We start from the raw sequence: 10,642 nt of genomic DNA, 5'->3' as shown, positions 1-10,642 counted from the left end.
GAGAAGGGAAAACAGTCGTGGGTGGGCTAGCTGGAGAGGAAAGCATGTATATATCTCCTAATTCTGTTGGCACAGAATTTCCCAAAGTCTATGGGAATGTGAGGATGAATTTTGAAACTGTGCTCTGCTTCTCTCTGCAGAGAGCAGAGAAAATCTCCTCAGAAGCTCAGATAGTATCTATGTTACGGGAAACTGTTAGGCCAATATTTAGGGCCCAAGGAAGGAAAAATAAAGGGTTTTCATGACTAAGAAATATTCGAGCTTCACCCAAGGAGGATATTCTCGGAGTCACAGCTCTAACCTGCCATGATTTTTTTTTTTTTTTTTTTTTTTTTTTTTTTTTTACCATTCACTTGCTGTATTATCTGTGCCTCTATTTCATCATAAGTTAATTTGGAATAATAATAGTATCTACTCCATAGGTTGATCAGTAGGGTTATAAAAATAAATACTTATAAAGTACAGAGAATACAGGCTAGTATGTAGCAAATAACATATGAGCACTTATTAAACAGAAAATATGAACACATTATTTCCCAAGAACCATTGCTTTATGTGGTAGTTTATTGTAATTTTATAGGCACTGGAATGTTCATAGTAGCCCCAAACTGAAAGCTACTCAATTGCTCCAATATTAGAATGGGAAAACAAATTGTGGTATATGTTCACACAATAGCATGCCACAGAGCAATGAAAACAAAAGACTTACTACTATTTGCTAGAATATGGATGACTCTCACAAGCATAATATTAAATGAAAAAAGCCAGATACACCAAAGAATACACACTGCATGACTGCATTTATATAAAGTGCAAAAACTAACCTTTATTGTTGTAAGTCAGGATTACTCATGTACAGGAAGGCTTCTAGCGTGCTGGCACTATTCTGTTTCTCAGTCTGGGTGCTGGTTGCACAGGTGCGCTCATTGCAACAGTTTTAAAAATGGTATTATAGCCAAAACCAGTATGGCTCAGTGGGTGGAGCGTCAGCCTGCAGACTGAAGAGTCCCAGGTTCGATTCCAGTCAAGGGCATGTACCTTGGTTGAGGGCACATCCCCAGTAGGGGTGTGCAAAAGGCAGCTGATCAATGTTTCTCTCTCATTGATGTTTCTAACTCTCTATCCCTCTCTCTTCCTCTCTGAAAAAATCAATAAAACACATTTAAAAATGGTATTATAATGGAACAATAGTAGAATCTATTGTAATAATGAGTTGGTAAATGACCATAAATTACTATATCAACTAGAAAGGTGCTTAGGTAATCATTACCATCTTTGGAGTATGCAGATGGAGACCTGCTAGTGGATAGAACCAACCAAAGAAGGATTTGCAAGGTTTTGGCTGCTGAATTACAACAAAACCTGTAGCTGACCCATTAGGTGAGTTTTCTTTCTCTCCTTTGTGGCCATCTCAAATTTGTATCACCTTTACTTCCTTTGAATAGTTTGATTTTACTTACCATAAATTCAAGTGGTATGATGGCACTGGAGAAGGTGTCATCGTGGCTCCTCTTTCTTCCACTTCATTCATTATCCTCACTCCGCACCTGCACGCCCCCCTCACAGGCACTCTCCCTTCTCTCCTGCCTCTGCCTTCCCTGACTGTTCTTTCTGTCTGAGGGGCCTTCTAGCACAGCAAGCCCTATGTCCAGTCAATAGCCATTCTACCTCCTTACAATTGTTGTTTCCTTCCATAGAAAAAGAAGTATAGTTGAGGAGTTAGTATTTATTATCACAAAAGCAACTAAATAACTTTCATATAGCAGCATTGTTTATTTTACAATGAGAAAGTTAACAGGTAGTCTCTTTCTAAAAAAAAAAAAAAAAAGCCATTGATAGCAATGCAAATGACCCAGACACCCAGAAACACCCTGAAAATATTGAATTAATTGGTAAAGTTATTCTGGTAACTACACAACTTACTAATATGTTCCAGAAAGCATGTGTCTATGAAAGAGTGACTTCAAGGATTCCAAAGGGTGTGTGATTACATGAAAGTGACAAGGAGAGTTTGCTGGTTTTGTACAGAAGTTAGATTCTTGGCGGAACAGATAATTCAGAAGAGGCTTAATTGGAGGAAGGCAGTTGGGTGATGGAAGGATATAAAGATGAAAGACCCCTGGCTTGTGAGATATTTGTTTCTTTAGTGACCAAATTAAAATATGGTTGGCTTTTGGTAATTCTTTAATTGAATAAATAACTGAGTGAATGAAAGAAATTGGCTAATTTAAAACAAAAGCTTTGAATCTGTTGATGATCTTTTTAAAAAAATATATATTTTTTTATTGATTTTTTACAGAGAGGCAGAGAGAGTTAGAAACATCGATGAGAAAGAATCATCAACGAGCAGCCTCTTGCACACTCCCTACTGGGGTTGTGCCCGCAACCAAGGTACATGTCCTTGACCGGAATAGAACCCTGGACCTTTCAGTCCGCAGGCTGACGCTCTATCCACTGAGCCAAACCTGTTTCGGCTGTTGATGATCTTGTATTCTAATTTATCATGTGTAAATCTTTAAGTCTTCAGAAAGTTAAACCTTGAACCCATTATTTTATGGATTCTAGATTTTCAATCAAGAATGTACTCAATGTTCACAAGACTCAAAAGACCCTTGTGAAGTGCAATGTATGTTCTTGTTGATAGATGTGGGTACATCTAGGTAATGATTTATATAAACAGCATTTAAACCAATTTTATAGCTTCAATAAAATTTAATTATGATGAACATAAATTTTAAGTATAATCAAAACAAAATAGTTTATTATATTTTAAGAAATTTTCTTTCAAAAGATTAAGTATCTGATTATAGACTTTTTTTTCATTTTTTTATAATAGCATGTCCAAAAAGATTTTAAAGATCCATAAGAGATTTTTTAAAATGTCAGCTTATTATCAGTTTACTAGTAGCAAAAACAATTTCTTATTACATTATGTTATTATTACTTATTTATACTATGCATCTTTAAGCAATTCTTTTAACTATTGCCTAGTAGGTATTAAAATTTCTATTTTACAGATGAGAATACTGAGATTCACTGAGTAACTTGTCGAGGTCAAGTATGAAAGTGAAAGAACCAGGATTCAAGTTAAGTTTATTGGTTCCAAAATTTGCTCTGTTTATACTGTGCAATCTTGTCTCCAGAGAGAGCCACATGAATGTCAGATGAAGGAACACACACACACATACACACACACACACCATAAATTTTAAATTTCTATCCTAATCCAAAACCTTGTATCAGCATCAAAACATACAGGTACTACAATAATTATACAGGTAAAAAAATGCAGCAAAAGCATATTCTGAATTGGATAAAACATGGTTTTTTATTATTATCACTTGACTGAAAGTAGTCTCTCTGTTGACTCGGGCTGCAATTGAAGCACAGTGCAAGTTTAGAAATGTTATGGTTGACGGTTCCTTTCATTTACCTCTTCCTTTGTAAATGTCACTGGGTGCTGGGAATCACTCCCCTCTGAGGGGTTCCCTCATTTCATGCCTCAGTTTCTCTGGCACTGTGTTTATTCCTGTGATGACAAAGGTGGGGGGCTCTTGATGAGCCCCGTTTTGCACTGATATGTGTCAATAGAATTTAATAGAACAACCTCTCTCAGGCTTCTTCAAACAACTTTTCTTTTGCAAACTGCTACCAAGTATGCCACCACTAAATCTAAATTTCTAGGGAAAGAAAGAAACCATATGTTGCCTTCCCCTTTAGCATATTTTAACCATATGGTACTAGAAATGGGAATGCAACAGTGCTAGTAATTTAGACTCCCTGGGCTGTCAACACCACCATTCCCCAGTTAATTTAGAAAGAATCCTTACAACTGGCCTGGAAAAAATGGTCTTTGCCAGATAATTACAGAGCAAGGTTAGGAGAGAAAATGTAACTGAAAGGTGCACTTATGATGATGTGGGCCTGGGCCTCAGGACACTACTCAAGGCCTGAGTTTACACAACATGCTGACTCCTGGGAGAGTTCTCTCTGTTTGTATTTAATCCTGGCATGGAGCAGAGCCCCCAGATTGTCACTGATACACTTCTCATTGTTGTTAACACAAGGGCTAAGCCTGTAGCATTATATTTCATTTGATTTACATTTACCGAATTCTTCAGAGGTGATAGGAGTTATTCTGGGTAACACTATAAAAATGTTTTCAACAGTGAAAGGATAATGACAAATATCTTTGACATAAAACGAATAAAATTTTAAGTTTTGAAGGAAGTATACATGAAATAAAACCTTGTTAATGTTATAAACTAGAAAAACTAGGACATTTTTTTGCTTGCATTTTATTTAGTGTTTTTGCATCTATATTTATAAGTGACTTTGGTCTATACTTGACTTTTCTTATACATGCTTGTCTAGTTTGGATTGTTATTTTGTGGCTATTGTTTTTGTGGTTTTCTGCAGCAATTTATATAAAACAATGGTTTTTTTTTTCCTGGTGTAAGGTTACCTGGAAAGTCATCTGGGCTTTAGATCTAACATAATCTAATACTAATCCAATTTTTTTAAAAGATTTTAAAATTGATTTTTAGAGAGAGAAGGAAGAAATATATAGAGAGAAACATCAATGTGAAAGAGAAACAATGATCAGCAGGCCCCCTACCAGGGATTGATTGCACAACTCAGGCTTGTGCCCTGACCCGGAACTGAACCAGCAACCTTTCCTTGAGCCAATGGCCAACCAACTGAGCCACACTGGCCAGGGCAGTAATCCAGTTTTTAAGGGTTCATTGCCTTATTGTGGTTTTTAATTTTATTTTGAGTTTTTCTTAGTGATTTATATTTGTCTAAATATTACCATTTCATCAAATTTGTAAACTTTATTTGCAAAAAAATTTTTTTCTAGTATATCCTGTTACTTTTTAGAATCTTTCTGGTATCTGTAGTTAGTTCTCTTTTAATTTCTACTGTTTTGGGTTTTTTCATATTAATTCTTTCTGTTTCTTGGGTAATATTTCTGGAGGTTCTAGATGGCTTTCTTGATTTGCTCTATTACTTATTAGCTTTCCATTTTATTAACTTTTTTTATTTTTCTTTCACTTTCTTTAAGTTTGCTTTACTATATTTTTTAGTTTAACACAGTGGATATTTTAAAAATTCTTATTTGTTTTATCTTATTTGTTTTCAATATATACATTCAAGTCTACAAATATACTGTGAATGTAGTTTAGGTTTATCACACACATTTTTATGTATAGTATGTGGAAAATTACTCTAAATATTTTATAATTTTCATTGCTGTTTCATCTTTGATTCAAAGATTATTTGGGAGTATTTAGTTTCTATTTACACATAAATATTTTACTGTATTTTAGTGGTAATTTCTAACTTAGTCTAATTATTATCCAAAAACATGTTCCGTATGATATAATTTCTTTACGATTTATTGAAACTAACTTTGTGGACAATATTTTTCTTTGTGTACTGAATATTTTTCTATTTTTATATTTATGATATCCTTACATCAATATTGTTAATATTGTTTTTAAAGTGTTTTATACATTTACTATTTTAGAGGGTCTACTTGATTCCTCAGTTTCTAATAAAAGTGTATTAAACGCTTACCATGCTTGTGATTTTTGGTGAGTTTCTCCTCGTTAGTCCTCTTAGTTGTTCCACTATCTTTGAGAAGTCTTGTCTACCAGTTAGGGCATGATTAATGAATCAGAACCAGTGTGAATAATGTTGAAGGAGGGATTTAGTATAGGGGTTGATGGACTGTATTTGTGGACTCTGGGTAAATTGTCTGTGCTGCTTCTTGTCTGGTATTGGGCCTGAGGACAGCAGGGTCAAGGCCACGAAGGAGAATGAACATGAAGTGGGCGGAGCAGGATAAACTGGAACCCATGGGATAAGCTGAAACCCAGAGAACGAACTGGAACCTTTGTCTGTATCTCACTGCCTTTGAGCCCTGACCTTTGATAATGCAGGTGACCTGCCAGAGAAGCTGGTCCCCTTTGCCACAGAACCGTGCGCACTGTGCCTACGGCAAAGCTTCTGGAGGTGAGTCTGGAGGAGACACAGTTGCTCTGGGCCCAGGGGCTGCTTCACGGGCTGCAACTGTGGAGCTGAAGAGCACACATTACTTAACTTCTGTGTTCCAAATCGCAGGCAAATTCCTATTGAGGACAACCTTAGAAACAGACAGGAAAGGAAATTCTGGGAAGCCTAGTTTCATTTAGCTAAACTGACAAAATGCAAAGCCCCCATGGGTTCCTTTTATTGTTATTTAGTTTCTTTCTTTATTCTTTTAAGTGCTGTTAGCCTTTCACTATTTTGTCTGATATTCTTATCTTCTTTCTTTTGTTTAGATTTTGCTTGATAGAAATGTCCAATCCGTTTATAGATAACTTGTGTTTGTTGTGGCCATGAAAATGCTTGGCTCAGACCTCCTGACCAGGAAGCGTAATTGTTGGGTGCTCCAGCTGCTGCTCTCTGGACCAGATTCACAATGAGGCCACACTTGCCCCAGACACTCCCAGGTGACTTTGACGCCAGGACTGCTGATGGGAGTGTCAACAGATTTCTTGTAACTGCATGGCAGTCCAAGAATCTTCCTCCTTGGTCCTTCCTTTCCCCTGTCCTTTTCAGGGGTCAGACCTATGTCAAGGACAGAAGACTCCCACCCTACTTTTCCCTTTTGTCCTCACAGGTGTTTTCTCTAACATATGCCCTACATATCTGATCTGGTCTTAGTGTCTACTTCTTGGGAAATGTGAAGTAATGCATTGTGTATGTATGTGGTTTTAGTGTGTTTTAAGAAGCATAGATTTCAATCCACCAAATATTTCTTTCTTTTTTTAAGTCCTCACCAAGGAAATGCTTAGCGAGAGGGAAGTAGGAAAAGAGAGGAGAGAGAGAGAGAGAGAGAGAGAGAGAGAGAGAGAGAGAGAGAGAGAGAGAGAGAGAAACATTGATTAGTTGCTTTCTGTATGTGCCACCACCCAACTGGGGATTGAATTCCCAACCCAGGTATGTGCCTAGGAGGTAGGGAATCAAACATGCAGCCTTTAAGTACTTAGGACTACACACCAGCTGGGCAATCACCAAAATCTTTCTTTTAACAAATGAGTTTAATCAATTTAAATTTCATTATGTCTTATAACATCTTTAATCTTACTATTGCATTCCCTTTGCCAGCCTTTCTCTTTATCATCTTTAATTTCCCCCTTTCATAATTTCAATTTGACTGCTATAGCCTATTGGTCAAGAAAAGCTTGAGATACTGGAATAACACACCCAAACTCTTGGTAGCTTCAAATCAAGGTATTTCTCATTTATTCTACCTGACCATTGTGGGTTGGCTTATTCAGTCACTCAGAAACTCAACCTGATACATGCTGCATCTCAATACCTGCTTCCATGAGGGAGACAGAAGAAAGAGAATATGCCAAACACCCATTTGGCTCTGAAAGCTGCCGTCTACAAGTGACACAGGTCACTTCCCCCTCCAGTTCATCAACCAAAAGAAATTGTTTGGTCCCATCTAATTTCAAACAGGTAGGGAAATGAAAAGCTATCATGTGTCATAGGATGTTTGTGTGTGGCCCTATTAACTCTACACCATTTATTCTTCTTTTGGATTGGAAGTTATAAAATATAAATCTTATTATTTTAATGGTTATTCTTAAATATGTCTAAAACATACTTAATTTTACTTATTTTCCTGATAAAGCCTAAAATATATGTAATATTTTTATCTCCTACTGAAATTCAGCAAAAGGCTTAATGTCTTTAACTATATATTTTTTGCCATGTTTAAAAAACAAACAAATAATTTATTGATTCTGTTTTGAACATTGTTCTATATCAATGACCATAGTTTTTATTTTGAGATTTCTAATTGTTTTTTTTTCTTTTTTATATCAACTAGTTACTATTACATTCCTACCTGTTATTTCACAATTTTTATATTTCTTTAAATGAAGAGTCTTCAACTATGGTTCATGGTCCATATCTGGTTTGTTCTCATTTCTATAAATTAAGTCTTATTGGAACACAGCCACACTCATTCATTTCTGTATTGTGTATGACTGATTTCTCTCATAACAACAGAGTTGAATAGTTACAAAAGAGACAGTAAGACCAGAAAAGCCAAAAAATACTTACTAGTTGGCATTTCATTTTAAAAACATTTGCAGACCCCTGCTTTAAACAAATAATAGGACTTTATTATTCATTTATTATTCATGTGTTATAGTAATAACAGTGATGGAGTCATTATAAGACAAAATAAGCCCTAGCTGGTTTGGCTTGGTGGATAGAGTGTCTGCCTGCGGACTGAAGGGTCCCAGGTTCAATTCCAGTCAAGGGCATGTACCTTGGTTGTGGGCACAACCCCAGTAGGAAGTGTGCAGGAGACAATTGATGGATGTTTCTCTCTCACTGATGTTTCTAACTCTCTATGTCTCTCCCTTCCTCTCTGTAAAAATCAATAAAATAAGTTTTTTTAAAAAGACAAAATAAATACCAGTTACTTTTTTTATAGGGTACATCACATTTTAAAGTTTTAAATGGAATTACCAAAATAAATCAAAATTTTAATTCAGCAGAAAAGAGCTACTTTCATAGAACACAACATAAAATTGATTTCAACAGAGAATCTTAGTTCTGCATTTGAAAATGACAAAAGAAAAATAAAATCTGTTACTTAGCAGAGTTTCAAGTTTTTCATCAAGGCAGACACAAAGGCAATTAAATGGACAAATAATAACTCATAACTGTGATGCCAGTAATATCTATGAATAGTTTTTCATTTCATTCAAAATCTTTAATTTTAGGGCTCTGATAATTAATGTCCAGCTGTTAGTTTATTGCTTAATAGCTAAGAAAACAAGAGAAGTGATCATTCTTTTGCTTTTAGGATTGGATTTCATTGCACTATATAATTTTTTTTTTGTTCTCATCTTGATTTCCTGATGAAACCCAAGTATCATATTTGAAGTACTAGTAGGTGTAAGGAGGCTGAGTCCCTGAGTCATTGACAGACTAGAAACATTCACATTAGACTGCTAGATGAGGGGGAAATAAACTTGTGTTGTACTGCTAAAATTTGGTGGATTATCTGTTACTGTAGCAAGCTACTTAATGACAGCCTTGCTAGAGTAATAGATAATCCACCAAATTTTAAAGGCATTTTAAACTTAAAAAAAATTATGATTTTATATAGTTCTAATTCATGTATATCAGAAGAAAGCAGGACAAATTTGTCTTATACTCATGCAAGTTAAAACCCATGAGTTTTTGCTACTGAAGATAAGCTATAACTAGGTAATGAGGTTTTATTTTTATTTTCCATTAAAGCAAAATAAGACATATTTTATTTATTAAGTGGTGTGTTGGTGATCTTTTTTCTATTAAATAGCTGCTTATTTAATTATTTAAAATTAAACTGAGTCTAATAAACTGAAATGGGGTTTTAATAAAGTCAATAGGATTTTAAAAGCTATCATTGGGATGGATATGCCGCACAGCGTACTAAATCCTAGTTAACCAAGAACTGGGCTTGCCTAGTGAAGCTTGAGAAAGACTATTTTGGAACCAATAAAATAAAGGAGTTTCAACACTTATGTAAACAATTTGCACTACACTCTCTTGAAATTGCTTATCTATGTCTCCTAACAGATATTTATAGAGCCATTGGCATGTTTAACCTACCATGTTGGGCCATGAAAAAGAAATATGACTCATGTCTCATAGCTTCTGCCCTCCAGGTTCTTAAATTTTGGAGGCAAGATGTACTCAAGTACATCACATGGCATAGTGTATGATAAGTGCCAAGAGTTATGGAGCAATAAGCGATACAGGGATGTAATCCAGAGAAGGATACACAACCTCTATGTCTGCAGTGGCTTTGTTTTTTCTCCTCCTGTGACCATGGATTTGGATTTCTTCTCTTTTAGGTTCTTCCCTTTTTGAAATTAAATTTATTTTTATTCCTTTTTATCTTCAGATCTCTAATGGAAAATCAGACATCCTAACCAGAAGCATATGTATCATTATAACAAAGTCTTTTTCAGCTTTAACCAGTCAGAATTATTTTGGATGTTTATAAATAAGAAACAGAATTGATATTATTCATTGTGTATTAATAAACAGAAACATGTAACTTAATCACAACCACATAAATTGAATTATAAAATTATTTACTTTTAGGTAATGTTTACAAATTATTAATTATTAAGAAGTGACAGTAACCAAATACACATAAATAAGAATAATGCTTCTACAAGATCTTAAATCTTTGATTCAACTAAATTTAACTTCTTTTGATTCTTTCCTAAAGCAAGATTTTAAAAAATATATTGTAATATCGTATAAGTAGCCTTCTTCAGAAACACATGACTAGAGTATTTTTATATAGCCGCAGACTTTTTATTTACTATATATACAGGATGTCCCCCAAAATGTGTGCACACTTTAACAGCTAATAGCTCATTTTTGAAAATGAAATATATTTTTAAAAACACTGCCTTTGTAATTATTCAAAGTGTATGTATACATTTTTGGGAGTACTTTACATTAATATATAATATGTAATATTTTATGTTCACACACATTTTGAAGTCACTAATCATTTTTTCTGCCTCTTTTCTGAGACTTCTATTGTTTCTTATATTTCTTTGAT

Source organism: Pipistrellus kuhlii, unplaced genomic scaffold (genome assembly GCF_014108245.1).
Source record: "Pipistrellus kuhlii isolate mPipKuh1 unplaced genomic scaffold, mPipKuh1.p scaffold_m20_p_5, whole genome shotgun sequence".
Classification (NCBI taxonomy): domain Eukaryota; kingdom Metazoa; phylum Chordata; class Mammalia; order Chiroptera; family Vespertilionidae; genus Pipistrellus; species Pipistrellus kuhlii.
Note: the sequence above shows the minus strand (reverse complement) of the source record.